Source organism: Camellia sinensis, chromosome 1, assembly GCF_055761805.1.
Source record: "Camellia sinensis isolate YWXY chromosome 1, ASM5576180v1, whole genome shotgun sequence".
Taxonomy (NCBI): Eukaryota; Viridiplantae; Streptophyta; class Magnoliopsida; order Ericales; family Theaceae; genus Camellia; species Camellia sinensis.
Window position 1 is genome coordinate 123,898,535 of NC_138961.1, and position 19,532 is coordinate 123,918,066.

Consider the following 19,532-nt stretch of genomic DNA (forward strand, 5'->3'; position numbering starts at 1 on the left):
TAGAGGTCCATCCCCCATCTTCCAATAAACCGTGGAGTACATCCCACATCTCCTCCCACACAAGACAATGTATATAAGCAATTATCATACACAAATTTAATCAATCAAGACAAATGATACACATTTTAGTGCTATATCAATGTCAAACAAAACACTTCTATAATTCACAAATGATACACATGGTAGTGCTGTATCAATGTCAAATAATATCCGGTTTAGAGGTCCATCGCCCATCTTCCAATAAATCGTGGAGTACATCTCCCATCTCCTCCCACACAATACAATGTATATAAACAATTATCATATACAAGTTCAATCAATCAATACAAAATTTGATGTATTAGACCAACCGCTGTATTCGATAGCATACCCAATTGATTAGTTTTAGTTTGCCTAATCATCATGCATTGTCTACAACAATCAAGACTATCCTCCACCGATAGCCCAAAGCAGTTATTTCTAAACAAAAAATAAATGCACCAAATGGATAAAATATAAACATTTTGTCTAGGTGAGCGATAAATTAATCCAACTACACCCTTTGATCCCGTACCTTTCCAATTTGAATATTTCCTATTCAATTTCTCATTTCCCTAAATTAATTATACAAATTAATTTATCATAACAATTAGGGCTTTTTCCCATATTTATAATACCAACCCTATGGTTCCATTCTCCATCAATAATCCAACACCAAGTCCGTCTTCCAATGTATTACATACATAAAGGTTTATATGTTTGAAACCCCATCTTTTGAAAATTACACAAACACCCCAAACTTTTTCAAAATTACCCAACAATCCCCAACATATCGAAATGCCAAAATTTAAAGGCAAAGCTCATAAGATGGAGTAGGATATCCCTACCTCAAAGTTAGAGCTCAAACGGAGAAGAAGACCAAAAACCAACGTGCTCCAATTCCAATAATTTTCAGATTAAAACGAAGCTCTCAACCCACTCTATCTTTTATACAAAGGACTTGGGATAGAAACTCACTATAGGTAGATCAATCCCTAGGGAGAAAACAAGTGTAGTGACCCTCATTCCCCGCCTTAACCTTGTGCATGAGCATCTGTATAATGCTGTTTTGCTAAGCTTGCATCAGTGAATTCTGACTTGTTTTACCTAGAATAAGATTCTTGTCTTGGTTTGTACTTATGTGAATTTGCCTGTTAGTCTTGTTCCTTTCCTGGTAAGTCTAGCCGAGGTCACCTTGAGCCTAGAACCATCTTGGAACCACTTTGGTTGACCTCTACCTTTGTCCTGGCATATTGGTCTAGATGTCATTATCTAGGCCGAGGTGTGTATCACCAAGGCCGAGATGTGTATCATCTAGACCGAGATGTTATCCTTGAACCCGAGTGATCTTGTTCCTGGATTGGTACGACCTAGACCAAGGTGTGGCACATCTAGGCCGAGGTGTGGCACAACTAGGCCCAGTGTTGTCCTTCCTAGCTGGGTTCATTGATACCTTACCTGTCAGAGCCGATGATGTCACCGATGTCATTATCTTGCCAGAATGCCCATGCCGCTTTACTTATTGAACACCCTTTCGCCATGCTTTTGTCTGGTCTGTCAGCCACTTTTGAGGGAACCCAACCGGTCGCTGCCACGTGCCCCAACAGAAGGTTAAGCCTAGAACCAGACGAGAGAACCTATCATTTTGTATCATATCTTTGCCTTTTAGAGAGAGAAGCTGTAGGAGGAAGAAGAAGTTTTAGAGTGAGAGAGTAGATCTTCGAGCTTGATTCCTAGAGATCAAACCGTTAGATTCGTGTATTGAGGTTAGATTCTTGACTTACTCTTGTTGTTCCTTGTGTTCATCTAGCTGCATTGCATGATCTAGCATGACTCATGAGCCATGCATTGATTTAAAGCTTGGCTTTACAAAGAGAAAATGGTGTTCTTGAGTTCTTGGAAGAAAACCATGTTTTGATCCGAAAGTTTATAACAAGTTTCATGTCCTTGTGTTTGTTTTCCTTGAAGTCTCCGAATGTGGGTACCCAGGTCCATGTTTTGAAACTCATAGCATGAAATCTTAGATTTTGTAATAACAAGTTATGATTTTTTTTACATTCATCTTCTTCATGATCATATTCTTCATGTTCTTCAAGAGGGAAACCCAGATTTTCCCGACTTCATTTCCCTGTATGTGGCCATCGGGACCACACCTCGGCAATGAGGTGTGGGACCTCGGCAAAGACCTGGTTAGTACCCAGCATGTCTTCTCGATGTGTAAAACAGTGTTTTAACCCCAGCATGTTTTCCCGAGATCATCTGCATGCATGTAGGACTTGTTTTGAGAAGTGCATTCAGTAGACTTTGCCATGTGTTTGTAGGCCTTGGATCCTCGCTTGAAACCCCCACTCCCGAAGAACTATGTGAGTGGTATTTTTAATAAAGCTATGTTATAAAGTTTTAATAAAGCTTTGCTTTGTTTTGAAAAGTATTTGATCAAGCATGAATGATTATTCCTATTTTGTATATCTAGTATTATCTCATTTTGATGACATTCTTGGAAAAGTCCTTAGTGCCAAGGGACTATAATGCAACTGCACCCTTGTCTTGAAAGTTCTTAGTGCCAGGGGACTATAATGCAACTGCACCCTTGTCTTGGAAGTCCTTAGTGCCAGGGGACTATAATGCAACTACACCCTTGTTTTTCCACCGACGGTTTTCCGCGTGGGTTTGTTTGTCCAAAATGTCATCATTTGGTATTACGTAGATGTTATTAACATCCAAGGAACTTGAAAGGTTTGACGGATGAACTTGATTCATCCCTTGACTTGTAAAGTTATGATATGTATTGTTTTAGAAAAGATCTCGGATATCAATCATGCAAAACCATTATTTCTAATATCATTCACTGAGTATCCAAGCTTACCCTCTCTCTATATATATATGTAGGTGATGAACAAGAAGGCGATGAGGCCTAGATGTGTTGCCGATATGTTTTGGATGTGTTTGCCAACGTGTCTTGGATTTGCATTTTTGTAGCATCTTGAAGATCATGCTTCTTAGCTTATATTTCATTGTGTTTGTATATGTCGGCTTGAGAAGCCTTTTGGTCAAGATGTATTTTGTATTTCTTATTATTGTATCCAAGTTATAAAACCATGCTAAGTTGTATGTCGTTTCATTTGATCTATGCACAACTCTTATGGACTACTTAGATTTAAATATATTGCTTCCGCACATGTAAGCCCCATATGTAATACTCTGATTGTGTGTGAATCTTTGTAAGTTGGCCTTTGGTAATCTCGGATTACTGGCCATCACGGCACCATTCTACTAGGGGCGGAATGGAGTCGTGACAACAAGTGTAGAGAGAGAGAGCCAAATTCTAGGGTTTTGAAATCAAAAGAGGAGAAAAAGTGAAGTGTTCCCCGCTGCTGCCTACTGATATAACACAGGCTCACTCGAGCGAAGGATTGGTCGCTCGAGCGACCAGACACAAAGAACTCTCGCTCGACCGTAGAAAGCCTCGCTCGAGCCAACAATTTGAAGCTTCAGGTCTGCAACCTAGAAGCACGCTCGAGCGCAACAATGCTCGCTCAAGCGAAGGAACCCAAAACATACACCTCGCTCGCTCGAGCGAAGGAAAGCTCGCTCAAGCCAAGAAACACGGCTCTTAGGTCAAAACGAGACGCAGACGTACGCTCGAGCGCGAGACTTCTCGCTCGAGCGCGAGACTTCTCGCTCGAGCGCGAGACTTCTCGCTCGAGCCACCAGACATAAGAACTCAACTCTCGCTCGAGCGAAGGAACCCTGGCTCGAGCGAAGGATCTAAAACACAGAGCTCGATCGAGCGAAGAACCAAAATCCTAGGCAGCAACCATTTGCTCCCAATCACTCCCAACCTGAAACAAACTTGCCCAACACATCCTATAATTCAAATAGAAAGTATTGAAGGACAGAAACAAGATATAATTAACACCAACTCCACGGAACCTAAGTCCGGAATACAAAAATCAAAGGAGGAAGAACCGGGATCACTATAACCTCTCCCCCTTAAGGAATTTCATCCCTGAAATTAAGAACACGCCAAAAGAACAAGGCCAACTGATCACACAGTACCCAACACCCGAGTACTAGGGAGGATCCTAACCTCACAACAAATTCTTGATTTACTCTCAGAAAAGGAAGGGCTTACCAAGGGAACACGCTCCGAAAGAAAACAACACCCCGGGATACAAAAACTCCAACAAAACCAAACCCTTCCCTAGATAAATCACCAAAACGCCCGGCTAGCGCTCCAAGCTAAGTCACTACTCAACAATCAAAATTTCAAATAGAACAACCAACACAATTTTTTTTAATACATATATGGATTTTTTATTTTTTTTTCATGAGGCATTTCTCAAAGATAATCAAATTTTCAACGTTGACATTCCGAAATAAATTTTGCATTTTTCCATGCGAAACTTAAAAGTTTTGTAAACATTTTTCATAAACACGATGTTATCCATAACACATGACCATCCACAATTAGTTTGCCAAAGACTCCCTATTGAAATTTCTATGCTACAACATGCATTTCTTCAAATCTAACAATTTCCAATATACATGGTTCACAATTCCATATCATAGTTAGTGTTCATGATATATTTCTAGTTCTACAATACATTCAACATATGCAATGTTACATTAAACTTTCATTTCAAGGCAAGTTTCAAAATACTTTCGTGAACCAAAACATATGCAATGTTTTTCAACTTAAGACACATTCAATGGTCTCTAAAGTTTTAACAAAACAACAAGAATACAACACATGCTCAAACATCCACAAATAGTTCCGGATATTTCTCTCGGACCTGAAATTCACTTACCCAAGTGGTTTTCCCCAACCCCGTTATGTTTCCACAACACCTCATTTAATGGAAGGGTCTCGTCCTCCAAGACCCGATAACAATGATAATAGTAAGCCACACGCAACCACTACAGTGTTCTGAGACATCCACTACGTCTCGACTACTGACAATACTCAAACCAGTATTTAGTACTTACTACCCCGACATAGGAAATATGAAATCATTTGTACACAAGGCTTCCAGTCGACTTTCACAAAACAGTAACGCAAGGCGAAGCAAGGGTAAGGAACAACATTACGGCACACTTATACCCTAAAATTTCAGGGTCTTACGAAAGACACACAACATGTAACCAGCAACTCGGGCTAGGTCAAATCTAACTTCCCATAAAATATTCCATTCAGGTTAAAGAATCTGCTTTATTTGCTCCGTTTGTTTCAAAGCACTCGCTTAATCCCAAAGGTATTCTGACTTATACCGTCACCACTTAAACACATCATTTACAACTGGCCACAGCCGAACTCAAAAATTCCCCTCGAATTATTTTCCGAAAATAAGGATCGCAAACTCACGTTGTAATTCAAAATCATTTTAGTTTACGAAGAGTACTCAATGTCCCTCAAGCGAATCACAACGTAACCAACCCACAAAACCCGCCATACTCACAGTGATAACACAATCCCCAAAAACAGTACTTTCATGATAGGGACTCCTAAACGTTTGAAGCTCCCAACAACACAACAACATAAAGGATAACTTTGCACACCCCCATGCCTTACAACGCATAGATAAGGACCAAACGAGTCAAAACGACTCTAACAGAGTGCCTCACTCACTCTACACAACCTTACTTCCTCATTTGTACTACCACAATCCAAACTGGATGACGAACACTTATATCAAAGTGACCCAGCTTTACCAAACCTTAAACTACGCGATTCCATCAATAACCACATTATAGCCTTACTAAGGCATTCGCCTGGGATTCCCTAAGAGTGATCCCCTTCTACACATCATCTACTAACAACATACGAACCACGCACTATCACACACCGCACTATGCAAAACTTCCTCATTTAGAGATTTCACTCACCACCTCGACTGAACTCGAAGTAACAGAATTTGCATACCCCTTCCCTCATACCGAGTTAACCGACAGGGTTTGCTACACCATAACATTTAACACTACCAAGTAACTGTTTGCACCAAACATAACCAAACATGGCACCTTCACCCATCAACAACCTATAGGGTCCACTCTTTATTCCACATCCTATTTGTCACTCATTCCGAGAGTACAACCAAGACACTAGGTCTCCGTGCCCAATAACCAGCCATTACTACTACTGAACACCTGTCTTGGACTGAACCCTGGCACAGTTGCATGCTGCCGACAAGGCTTCCAAAGACACACCATGCTAACCTTCCAGAAGAATAAAAGTTCTCACCCTCCTTGCTATTATCCCAAATCTCCAGCCGCAAACACCATACCACTGTGACTCCACCCATGGGTCACACTCTAACTATGGGCTATACACCCAATCAACCCTTCCGATAGCATCTCCTGACCTAACCAGTGCTAAGGTACAAACCTATCGCATTTGATCATGATAAAAGAGCCCGAAAACTTAGGAAACATCCATATACTATTACCCGAGATATAGCACCAGCTGCTCACAACACACCATTCCCCAATGCCAACAACCACAACCTTATATAGGGACTAACACTTCCTCAATCAAAACGACCAATCAGTACATATGCAGATTCGACAACGTTACCTACCATGAAGGTACAAGTCTATTCCTAACAAGATTATGCACTATGCCCCGCGTAAAACACCAAATTAAATATATACTATACCTAGTATTAATCTCACACTTCACATCCCCTCGAGGAATTCTCGCGATAGTAGATCAACATCACTTTCATGCATATAAGATCAATTAGATAACACTAATGAAATTTCGAACATCTGGCAAGTATAACTGTTCTCGCCCCCTAGTAATCCTGATTAAGGTACGCATCCCTCAGTAATCCTTCCAAATTTGAAGAGCATGGCTCACCAGCTCTCATTTTTCCCAAACCAAATCGCACGCACATAAATGCATTATTACCAAAAATTTTATGGTCTCACAACAACTTACTATATTAATAAAACTTTTAGAGCCATTACAAGCTCTAATCTGCCCATTTCAAGAAAATAGATAAGCACAGACACACAAAACGATATATATATAGAAACAAACAACGTTGATGTTCCAACATTTCCAAAGCACATTGCTTACACAACAGAACCCAATGAATACAAAATGATAATTCACCGATTACAAAACGGATTAGTCAAAACAAAACTACCCCATCGGCATTACTACGACTACCGTCCCTCGCTGGACCGCTAAAGTTGGTCATCCTCAGACCCAAGATATCCTATGAGCTTATAAGCCACGGATAAGAACTACTGATGTGCCCCAACCGGCCACACTTGGAACAACTGCGAACTTCTCCAGCCGGGGTTTGGGAACTCGACTCTCCCAAGGCCTTCGAAATCTAGCATGTTTGTTCCCCAAAACGGTATTGCCCCTGTCCAGTCAAATAAGACTGGACCCGACTAGGTTGTAAAACCCCCAAAGAAGCCCCTGGCTGAGTACAGAAACGTCTGATATGACCCGGCTGATTACACACCCAACAAGTAAATGGCTCCTGAGCACGAGACTGGTTCAAAGTTCGAGCTGATGGAGACCCCAACAACTGCTTCCTCACTGAACATTTCATCAACCCAAAACCTGACTGGCTAGATGATTCTGGTGGGGCAGTTACTGGTCGAACTGCCAACCCTGCCCTCTTCCTCTATGGGCAAGCTGGGGACTTGTGGCCCAGCTAACCACATTTGAAACAAGTGACAACCTTACGTTCACCCTTTCCCAAACCTAGACTCGGCACTGGAAAAGTAGAGCTAGGCTGAACTCTTTGAAATTGTTGTGGATTAAAACCCTTCTGCCTCTTAAAAAGCTTACCAACACTCTAAATCACAGGAGTCTCCGAAATGGCCTCTTCCCTCTTTTGGCCCATAGCTAGCACCGCTGCCTCCACATGAGTCGCAGCACTAACAAGCACACTATAACTCCTATGCTAAGATCCAGCAATCCTTTCTCGGATGTCGTCACACAGCCTATTCTCAAATTCTGAACAACGCATTTCCTCCGTCCCCACCAATTCTGAAGCAAACCTCGACAGGTTAGCAAACCATCTTTCAAACCGTACCAAAGGTGTAGTACCTTAGCCTAACTCGACAAACTGTTTCCGTAACTCTTCCCGTGCAGAAGGAGGGAAATCACAACTTCCTCGCCTACGCATCCTAGTAAAAGTAACAAAGGTATTAGCACATCAACAAGGGTGCCGAAACTATTTCACCAGCGTCCTAACACGATGGACAGCTATAATTCATTCCATGTAAGCACATAAACACATAAGCACTTACGAATTTCATTTCCAGATAATGATAGTTCTGAGGCGTTACTAGAGTTCCGGTTAGAAACAGCATTGATCAAGTGCTTTTCCAACAAGACTCACAGAAACCCAAGGATCCAATCAACATCCTAGAAACTATATCCCATACCCATATAGTCACATAAACATGTTATCACATAAGCACATAACATTACCTCTAAGTTTCTAACAAGCGAGACAAACCCATTGTGACACTAATCACTTCCCACGTACCCAAAATATTCGAACCCGGTACACTCTGATACCAAGTTGTAACGCCCTCAAAATAAACCCATAATATCATACAGTCAAGATACATGAAAGAGATATTATATTACAATCATCAGAGTATCCTTACAAAATGTATTACACGTTAACAACAAAAGCAACAGCCCTATAGGCTTACAACTTTCCGAGTCAACACTTGGTTACAAAAAGTGAGTGCTAACTCAAATACATATTAAGTCCTTGGCTTGAATTTACATGAAATACATCCAAAGAAAACAGAACAACAAAACAGTCTGTTTGCCTCTAGCCTCCTAAGCTATGTTCTTGGAGGTGGCATACCATCGGTACCTGAAAATGAAGTCCCATATAGGGTGAGTCACAGCCCAGTAAAAATACACTAAACCAACTATAAACAATCACTAAACTAACAGCATTTGATAGATGGTCCACACTTATATTGCAACTTATATCGTATTACAATGTCATGACAGTCATGTCCATGTTACAATTCATTTTCCCTTTCCTATTCGACTCTAAGTTTGAAAACAAGACTCAGAGCTTGGCCAAACAATTTAATGAGATTATAACTCATCACTAAAATACTTTCAAAATTCATGATGGATACACGTTTTGGTGCTGTATCAATAACACATAAAATCACTTCCATACTTCACAAATAATACATATTTTGGTGCCGTATCAATGAAACATAGAAACACTTCTATACTTCACAAATGATACACATTGTAGTGCTGTATCAATGTCAAACACTTTCCAGTTTAGAGGTCCATCCCCCATCTTCCAATAAATCATGGAGTACATCCCCCATCTTCTCCCACACAATACAATGTATATAAGTAATTATCATGCACAAATTTAATCAATCAAGACAAATGATACACATTTTAGTGCTATATCAATGTCAAACAAAACACTTCTATAATTCACAAATGATACACATGGTAGTGCTGTATCAATGTCAAACAATATCCGGTTTAGAGGTTCATCCCCCATCTTCCAATAAACCATGGAGTACATCCCCCATCTCCTCCCACACAATACAATGTATACAAACAATTATCATATACAAGTTCAATCAATCAATACAAAATTTGATGTATTATATCAACCGCTGTATTCGATAGCATACCCAATTGATTAGTTTTAGTTTGCCTAATCATCATGCATTGTCTACAACAATCAAGACTATCCTCCACCGATAGCCCAAAGCAGTTATTTCTTAACAAAAAATAAATGCACCAAATGGATAAAATATCAACATTTTGTCTAGGTGAGCGATAAATTAATCCAACTACACCCTTTGATCCCGTACCTTTCCAATTTGAATATTTCCTATTCAATTTCTCATTTCCCTAAATTAATTATACAAATTAATTTATCATAACAATTAGGGCTTTTTCCCATATTTATAATACCAACCCTAAGGTTCCATTCTCCATCAATAATCCAACACCAAGTCCATCTTCCAATGTATTACATACATAAAGGTTTATATGTTTAAAACCCCATCTTTTGAAAATTACACAAAGACCCCAAACTTTTCCAAAATTACCCAACAACCCCCAACATATCAAAATGCCAAAATTTAAAGGCAAAGCTCATAAGATGGAGTAGGATATCCCACCTCGAAGTTAGAGCTCAAACGGAGAAGAAGACCGAAAACCAATGTGCTCCAAATCCAATAATTTTCAGATTAAAGCGAACCCCTCAACCCACTCTATCTTTTATACAAAGGACTTGGGATAGAAACTCACTCTAGGTAGATCAATCCCTAGAGAGAAGACAAGTGTAGGGAGAGAGAGAGAGAGAGAGAGCCGAATTCTAGGGTTTTGAAATCAAAAGAGGATAAAAAGTGAAGTGTTCCCCATTGCTGCCTACTGATATAACACAGGCTCGCTCGAGCGAAAGATTGGTCGCTTGAGCGACCAGACACAAAGAACTCTTGCTCGAGCGTAGAAAGCCTCGCTTGAGCGCGAGACTTCTCGCTCGAGCCACCAGACATAAGAACTCAACTCTCGCTCGAGCGAAGGAACCCTGGCTCGAGCGAAGGATCTAAAACACAAAGCTCGCTCGAGTGACAAAAGTCTCGCTCGAGCGAAGAACCAAAATCCTGGGCAGCAACCATTTGCTCCCAATCACTCCCAACCTGAAACAAACATGCCCAACACATCCTATAATTCAAATACAAAATATTGAAGGACAGAAACAAGATATAATTAACACCAATTCCACGGAACCTAAGTCTGGAATACAAAAATCAAAGGAGGAAGAACCGAGATCGCTATAATATAAGTAAAATAACTCATTTTTTTCTTATTTTCCCGATGTGGGATTATCAAATAAAAGTTAGCAAATGGAAATTTTCTTAATTGTTTAAAATTAAGAAAATCAAGAAAATTAATATTAGATTTTGAAACTCTCCCAAGGCTCCTTACTAAATAGGATGAGAGTATAAGATTTAATTTATACGAGTAAAACAATTCATTTTTTTCTTTTCCCGATGTGGGATTACCAAATAAAAGTTAGACAATGGATATTTTCTTAACTGTTTAAAATTTAAAAAAAATCAAGAAAATTAGAATGAGGATTTGGAGCTCCTAGAAGGGTTCTTACTAAAAAGCCCATTTTCCTTATGTAATACTAGCCTATCACACGTGCTATGCACAGGATAATTATAGATATTTATATTTGTTTTAGATTTTTTTAATATATAAATTATGTCTTTTTAAGATTTTTTTATAAAAAATAATTTAACAATCTTATCACTAACCATAGTGTATGGAAGAAGTTGAAAAGGGTACTGCAGTAACTATACACGGGTTATATCTATAATTATTTGTATAAGGGGATTTTAAATGCTGATCAGGGGATTTTGGCCAAATCAATAAATGCAAGCATGTGGAAAGACATGTTAATTGAAAAAATTTAATAAATGCTGGTCAGAAGATTTTGACCAAATCAATAAATGCTAAGTTTTTTTTTCTTCAAATAAAAAATTTAGAAAATTTAGATTAAGATATTGGAGCTCCCACAGGCCTTGGGGGTTAAAAATCCTCTTTTGCTTAATATATAGTATAGATAAATATATAGATATATTATTTAATAAAAATATAGTAATTATATTTAATTTTTTTATATTATGTAAAATAAAAGTTAATGGAAGCTAGCCAATCGAGATTTTGTTAATTGTTTAAAATTAAGAAAATCAAAAAATTAGTATGAGATGTTGATTATAAGGCTTCTCACTAAAAATCTCATTTTACTTATATAAATAGGAGTATAAGATTCACTTTATATAAGTGAAACAATTCATTTTTTCCTTCTTTTCTTGATATGGGATTAAAAAATAAAAGTTAAATGAAAGCTAGCTAGTGGAAATTTTCTTAATTGTTTAAAATTGTGACACCCCAAATGTCCAATTAATATAATAAGAACAAAAGTAAAATAAAATATTTAATTTGATAAATGGATATGATAGCATGTATTTTAATTTAAAATTAGTGGTTATTGCGCAATTATTATACTAATTAGGATCAATATAGAATTAAGCAAGTTGAAGATAAGCTCAAAAGAAATTTAAAAAAATAAATAAAATGAATCAGCATGCTTATCCTTACGGATAAGTAGGGGTGTAAATTTGGCCCTTGCGGGCTCCCGCCAAAAATCGAGCCGCGCCGGGTTGGTCCACGGGCCAAAAAATTAGGCCCAGACCCAGGGGTATTCGAGCTTTGGGTGGACCGGTGGGTTGGGCCTAGGCTCTGGCTTTGGGAGGGCTTGGGAAAGCCTAAACAAATTTTTTATTTTTATTTTTTATTTTTCCACCAAAATTTTATTATTTTCCACTAAAAATAACACTGGGCCTTAGGCGCGCCAGACCTCAGGCTGGGCTTTAAGTGGGCCTTGAGCAGGCCGATGGGCCAGGCCCACAGATCGAACCGGGCTTCAGAACGATGGCCCAGGCCCAGACCTAAGGTCTCAGGCTGGGCTCAGGCCCGGGCCCACCCTAGGGCGCGGGTGGGCTTCGGGTCGCCCACGAGCCACGAGTCATTTTTACACTCATATGAATAAGCATGCCAGCAAAAGGAGAGCCACATGGTGATAACATGTGGTTCCTTGGGAGAGAAGGTAAATGAATTAGAGAGAGGTGCCTGGGAAGCACCTATATAAAGGGTGCTTCGGGTAGAAGTAAGAGGTATGGGAGGTGTAGCCAGTCCATAAAAAGGGGAATTTTCGTGAACAGAGAAATAACAGTAAGGAATTAATATAAAGTTGAGTTATATTATACTTGGAGTCACCATAATATATTTCATCTATATTTTGAGTTACCATAATTTATTTTGCGCCATTTGTGTCTAATAAATTATATTAATATTTCAATTACGTTAATTATTTTTTGAACTCTATTTGTTTAAAATAAAACCCATAGATATGTTTGAAAAAATTTGACAAGGATTTTTTAAACAATTATGTTTTATAAGTACCACCATAGGAGTCCCATGCCTTAGGGGGCTTAAATAACCATTGGCCTCTGTTTGGCCATTTTGTAGCACTTTGTTTGTCATGGAGCTATTGACCTCTGTTCTGACTGTCACTCCAGTGACCTCTATTTTGTTATGTTCTGTACTGTGGTGATGATTATTTATTTACATAATTTCTATATTTCGGTTTCTCTCACTTTAAATAATTTGTTTATTTAAATTAAGTTATGTTAATGTTTTAGCTTAAATAACTATCCATGGTTTATAGTGATCCCGGGTTTACCCTTGTTGTACAGCGATCCGGACATGTGTCTGTGGATGTTGGTAGTTGTTTATTATCTTGTTTGCATCCTTTTTACTTTGTATTTTGAGTTATAGGATGTGTTGGGCAGGTTTGTTACAGGTTGGTTGTGTTTGGGAGCCTAGTGCTGCTGCCCAGATTTTTGGACCTTCGCTCGAGCGAGGAGTTGGTCGCTCGAGCGAGAGTTGAGTTCATGTCTGGTGGATCGAGCCAGAGTGGCTTCGCTCGAGCGAGCGATTGCGTCTGGTTCTGGACCTGAGAGTTGCATTTCTTGGCTCGAGCGAGTTTTCTTCGCTCGAGCGGTCTGGTTTGTTCTTCGCTCGAGCGAGAAGTTTGTCGCTCGAGCGTGCTTCTGGTAGCCGACCTGAGGGTTTGAGTTGTTGGCTCGAGCGAGCATTCTTTCGCTCGAGCGCACTACTGAGTTTTCGGCTCGAGCGAGAACTTCTTGGCTCGAGCGAGAGTTTCCTGTGTCTGGTCGCTCGAGCGAGCGTGTTTTATATCAGCGGATAGTAGCGTTTTTGAACATCAGTTTTTCACTTTCTTTCTCTTTCAAACCCTAGATCCGAGACTCTCTCTCTCTAAACTTACACCCTCTCTAAGATTTGATCTCCCTAGAGTGTGAATCTAGCCTAGGGCCTTTGTTAAAAAGATAGAGGGCGTTGAGAGCATCGACTTAATCTGAAAAAGTTTGGATTTGGAGCACGTTGATCTTCGAGTCTTCATCTCCTTTTTGGCTCAAACTTCGAGGTAGGGATATCCTACTCCTCTCTATGGGTTTTGTCTTTAAATTTTAGTATTTTGAGATGTTGGGGTTGGTTTGGTAATTTGGTGAAAGTTTGGGGCTTTGTGTAATTTTACAAAAGTTGGGGTTTTATTTATAATAAACCTACATGCATGTTCGGCATAGAGAAATGGAATAAATGTTGAATCATTGATGAAAATGAGACCTAAGGGTTGAAATGGTAATTATGAAAAATGACCTAATTACATTGTTTGATTAATTGGGATAATTAATTGTGAGAAATGAGGAAATGAAATGTTGATTGAATATCCATTGTGCATTTATTTTTTGTTTAGAGATAACTGCTTTGGGCTATCGGTGGAGGATAGTCGTGATTGTTGTAGACAATGCATGATGATTAGGCAAACGGATACTAATCAATGGAATGTGTCATGAAAATTGACGGTTGTTAGAATACATTAACTGTATGTATTGAGTGATTGTATATAGAACCAATGTGTTTGTATACGTTATGTGTAGAGGAGGAGATGGGGGATGTACTCCGCGGTTTAGGGGAAAATAGGGGATGTACCTCTAAACCGGATAGTGTTGGGAGAAGATAGGGGATGAACTCCGTAGATACAGCTCATATGCTTGTCTAGAGAAGTGAAGATAGAGCTTATATGCTTATCTTTGTGAAGTGTGGATACAGCTTATATGCTTATCTGTGAATATGGGATATTGTTGTTATACATATCTGTTGAGAATGTGGATATAGCTTATATGCTTATCTGTGAATGTGGGATATAGTTTTTATACATATCTGTTGAAATAATGATAGAGCTAACATGCTTATCTGTTGAAAAAGGGAAAATAAAAAGTAACTTGGACTCATAAGTCGTATGACATAAATATGTGATTTATGTGAATATATCAGTGTTGGCCATAGAAACTGTAGACGGCGCCCGCGTGGGCCTCGCTGCTACAGTTCGGACTCGATTTGTGTCACGGTTCTTAATCTGAACCAAAGAGTCCAAATCTGGCAAATCGTTTTGAGAAACAGATTTTTGAAAAAGTAGTGCCAAACATGGACTGCTTTGCCAGATACAGAGCCGCCACCTAAATATTTTTGTGGGAGAATATAGGAAACCCTGACTCGGTGCCGAAGGCCACATGTCCGTCATCACCGGAGTTGTCTCGGCTCGGGAGCTTGGGTACGATCGGGGAAGGTCAGGTATGAGCACCCCCTTTCGCCCGGTCCGAAGACCGGCCTCTACTAACCGTGATATCCGTTTTTGAAAACTTTATGTGTTCTTAAACCAATTATTAGGCTAGAATTACTATGTTATGCGCACAGCAAACAAGTATAGACTAGATTGCCTAATTTGGAAATAAACATTGCATATCCGTTCGGTTTGAAAATGCTTTGGAATTTGCTACTCGCAAGTAGGCTAAAATACGGATTTCAACGAGTTTTTCCAACTCAAACAATCCAACCTTCACCCACAGGCATTCGAAACAGTTTAACACATAAGCATCTAGCCACATGTTAAGCATGCTGTCATGGCAACATTCACACTCATGTGATATGCTAAAGCGGAAATACTTACATAGTACTCCGTGCCCAAAACAAAGAACTTGTTAGCAAACATGCATGATCCAAGTCCATGTGAAGTGCCTAATGCATCGCATACAAAATGTTACTAGAATAGGCTCGGCTATCCTAAACATGTTATGTGAAAATGCACAATTAGCACATATTCAATTTTTGATTTGAAGTACGAATGCAATTAGCGTGATGTACCGAGCCTAATGCATGTAATACAAAATGCATGAATGCACGCATGCATAGCATAAGGTATGCTGAATTTAAACATGCCCTAATCTACCACCGTAAGCAAGTAAATAAAAGGGAAGAAAGAAGTGGGGTTGGAAGACATACACACCACCCACACACACTTATTACAGATTTACCCTCACTCGGAGGGACCGAATAAATATTACAAATTAATTAACTACGCAAGCTAATTAATATTACAAATTAACTAATTTAATTAACAAATTAAATAAATTAATTAAAGCAGGAAAACGCCTCGGGAAGCGCGCCGCCATGTGCAAGCTGCCTCTGTTTTCCTTTTTTCACTCCTCTGGAGGCTGTCAAAACCTCAGGGTTGCATCCCTAGGCACTGGGGAGTACCACCGGCTGAGTGGAATCACCACCGGCACTGGTATATGTCCATCGGCACAAAATTGAATCTGTCGGCAGAGAAAAGGTTGCCGGCCGGCACCTTACACTGCCGGTCGGCAAAGAAAGTCTGCTGGACCTGCAACTCACAGCAACAGAGGGCAAAACAAGGCATGGCAGCACAATTCAAGGCATGTATGCATCAACCATATCCCTTATCATTGTAATGACTCGAAGGGACATGTGCCTCGGTTCTCGGACCACCAATCACGCATTTCCATGCATGATGGCCCAAAGAACCAAGTATGCAACTTTAATTTCAAATGTATGCAAACCAATCAAACAAAACTCCCAATCCCTATCACCCAAGTCAAGGGACAAGGAATGCATGCAAGATGCAATGCAACCTAGGCATACAAGCTAAGGATGCAACATGGCATGGCAAAGCACTTATGCAAGCATACAAGCATACATATGGCAATGCAAATAAATGGAAAGATGGACTTATGCATGAATTAGGCAGCTCTAAAATAGACCTAAAACAGTGGCCATAAGTGCTAAAGAGTGAGGGCTAAATGGCATACACACACACATGCACATAAGGACCAACACTTAAGCACAAATCAAGCAACATTCAAGCACACTTGAAAGGGAAAAACATGAACAATTAGCATGCATTATAAGCCTTGAAATCATGCTAATACATGGTGCCAAACCAAGCAACAAATCAAGTCAAGCATGCACCAAATGGCCTAAGTATTCAAAGCAAATCAATGAGGCATTGAACTACACTTAACATGACCAAACATGGCATGAAAAGAAGGACCAAAATCAGAGGTTTAGCATGTTAAAACAAAGCTAAAGGACTACTTAGATGGCATCTAAGTGACTCAAAAAACAAAGACATGCATAAACAATGAAACTTGGAGCATTGCCACACAAGCTTCCAAAGCATTAAAGAGGCATGCAAGGCAATCAAACAAGCATGGAAATGGGACTGAAATGGCATGTAGAATGATCCCAAATCACCAAAACAATGCCAAGATGGCATGCTACACATGCACATACTCAAGGCCAACAAGCCCAAATACAAAGGAGCTATATAATGCATGCTAAAATCAACCCAAATACTTATGGACAGACTTAGAACATGGAAAAATAAGCACATAATCTTCACAAGACTAAGCCTAAAACATGCTCCAACAAAGGCTAACAACCTAAGGCACATTAAGGCATAAACAAGGCATTACATGGCAACTATGCTAAACATGCATGGAATTCCAAAACCAACTTGAAATCATGTTATATTATGGATATATAAGCATGAAAAACAAACCAAACATGCTCAACACACACTCAAGCATAGGCTTCCTTAAGAGGTCAAAATATGCCCTTTTCAAGGACAAGAAGGAGAGGGGGTGGCCCTCTCCTTCTTGGGACTTCAAAGCATCATCTTCACCACTGAAATCCCTCAAGATTTCAGTGGTGAAGAGACCTCAACACCAAAATCCCGGAGCTAGCACAAAATGGCTCAAAAAGAGGCCTTTTGAGGTCTAAGGGTGGTCAACAACCCTCAAACAACAAAACACTCTTAATAAACAATAAAGAGGGCCTAAAAACAGAACTTTTTTATGTTATACAATAATCACAAAAATAGCTCTAAGATAGGTATAAAATCAATGCAAAAATGGGGAAGAAAAGGACTAGAATCTCACCCTTGAAGACCCCTTTACAAATGATGCTCCAATGACCTCCTTTGGCTTGAATCCAACACCAAGATCTCAAAACAAACCCTTTAGAACCTCAGCTCCAAGAGGAAGGTGAAACACTAGGTGTTTGTGCACAATAGTGTGACACAAAACACCTAGTGAACAAAATGAGAGGGAAAGAGAGATAGAATGTGTATCTCACCCAAACCCTAGAACAAGAGCTCAACAATGGCTGTTTTGCTCTCCAAAATATCCTAAGTCTAACCTTGTCTCTCTATATGCCTCTTGTAAAGCTTACAAGACAAGCTTTGCAAGAGGGACATCCCTCCACACACGTGTATGGAGGGGAGCAAAAGCAATACAGCTGTCTAAAAATATCTGCAAAAGCAGATGAACAACAATCGGCCGGCCAAAAATGCCATCTTGGCCAAAAAGAGTGCCGGTCGGCAACAAATAGTGCTGACCGGCAACAAAGAGTGCCGGTCGGCAAACTATATTGCCGGTGGCAGCAAAAACCAGCCGGTGGCATCTAGCCACTGCCAGTGGTGGATGGGGATGGTCTACAAGCCCCACCCTGCCTCTCAAAGGCAAGATGCAAGTGTTTGGTGCAAAACCAGACACTAAACGGTCGAATTCGGGGATCCTGAGGCATGGCGCGCGAGCCGAGACCTCCGGGAACTCCAAACGAACACAAACATGGAAGATCACCGTGTGTTCAAACAGTGACGTCCAAGTCTTGAGGACGGTCAAAAATGGGGTGTCTACAGTTGCCCCTCTTTGACAGAACTCGAAAGTCATAACAATGACGGGAGTGAATGTCAAAGCCCAGAGACAATCCATTTTTGACAAGGCCGAAGACTCAGACAAACATACAAGACAAATAAGATATGCGCCCGAAGGCAGGGGCAAAATGCAAGACAATGCACGGAGCCGAGCATAACTTATGATCATGAAAAGAAAGCTGTAATGAAGCAAACATGCGACAATTTTAAGCTAGCATACCAAACTACACTACAATGCAGAAAGGATGTAAGAGAATTATGGAATTCTCAATACGTCTCACTCGGGAGATACAATACCTGTGCGGCTCGTCTGGTTGCACCAGCTTCAAATGAACCGTACATACAATATCGTGCCTGAAAAGAAAACAAACTTAACAGGTACAATATCGTTAGCAACATGCAAAGTAGTGTACTCAAAATGCGTGACAGCGCAAAGCAAGTGGGGAGCATAACAATGCTGTGGAAATACAAACATGTAAGTGGAGCATGCGGTCTACGCAGGCAACGAATTGATCATAAGCATGCGGTCTACGCAAGTAATGAGATTAACGAGAATGCGGTCTACGCAATCAAAACATGCGGTCTACGCAGGTAATGAAATTAAGATGCGGTCTACGCAATCAAAGCATGCGGTCTACGCAGGTAAAGAAATTGATCAATTATGCGGTCTACGCAAGCAATACATGCGGTCTACGCAAGTAATGAAAACAATGCGGTCTACGCAATCAAAGCATGCGGTCTACGCAAGTAATGAAATTGAACAATGATACGGTCTACGCAATCAAAGCATGCGGTCTACGCAGGTAA

The 19,532-nt window shown here is 40.0% G+C and overlaps 1 protein-coding gene across 1 annotated transcript in view; it reads right to left on the bottom strand.

Annotated features, from left to right (window-relative positions):
- Positions 1–8,787: 8,787 nt before the first annotated feature.
- The window catches only part of LOC114288327 (ankyrin repeat-containing protein ITN1), a 225,990-nt gene continuing 215,245 nt past the window's right edge, over positions 8,788–19,532 (bottom strand). The window contains exon 4 of the mRNA XM_082883651.1: positions 8,788–8,876. The gene's annotated coding sequence lies outside the window, so the exon portion shown is untranslated. The remainder of the gene's footprint in view (positions 8,877–19,532) is intronic.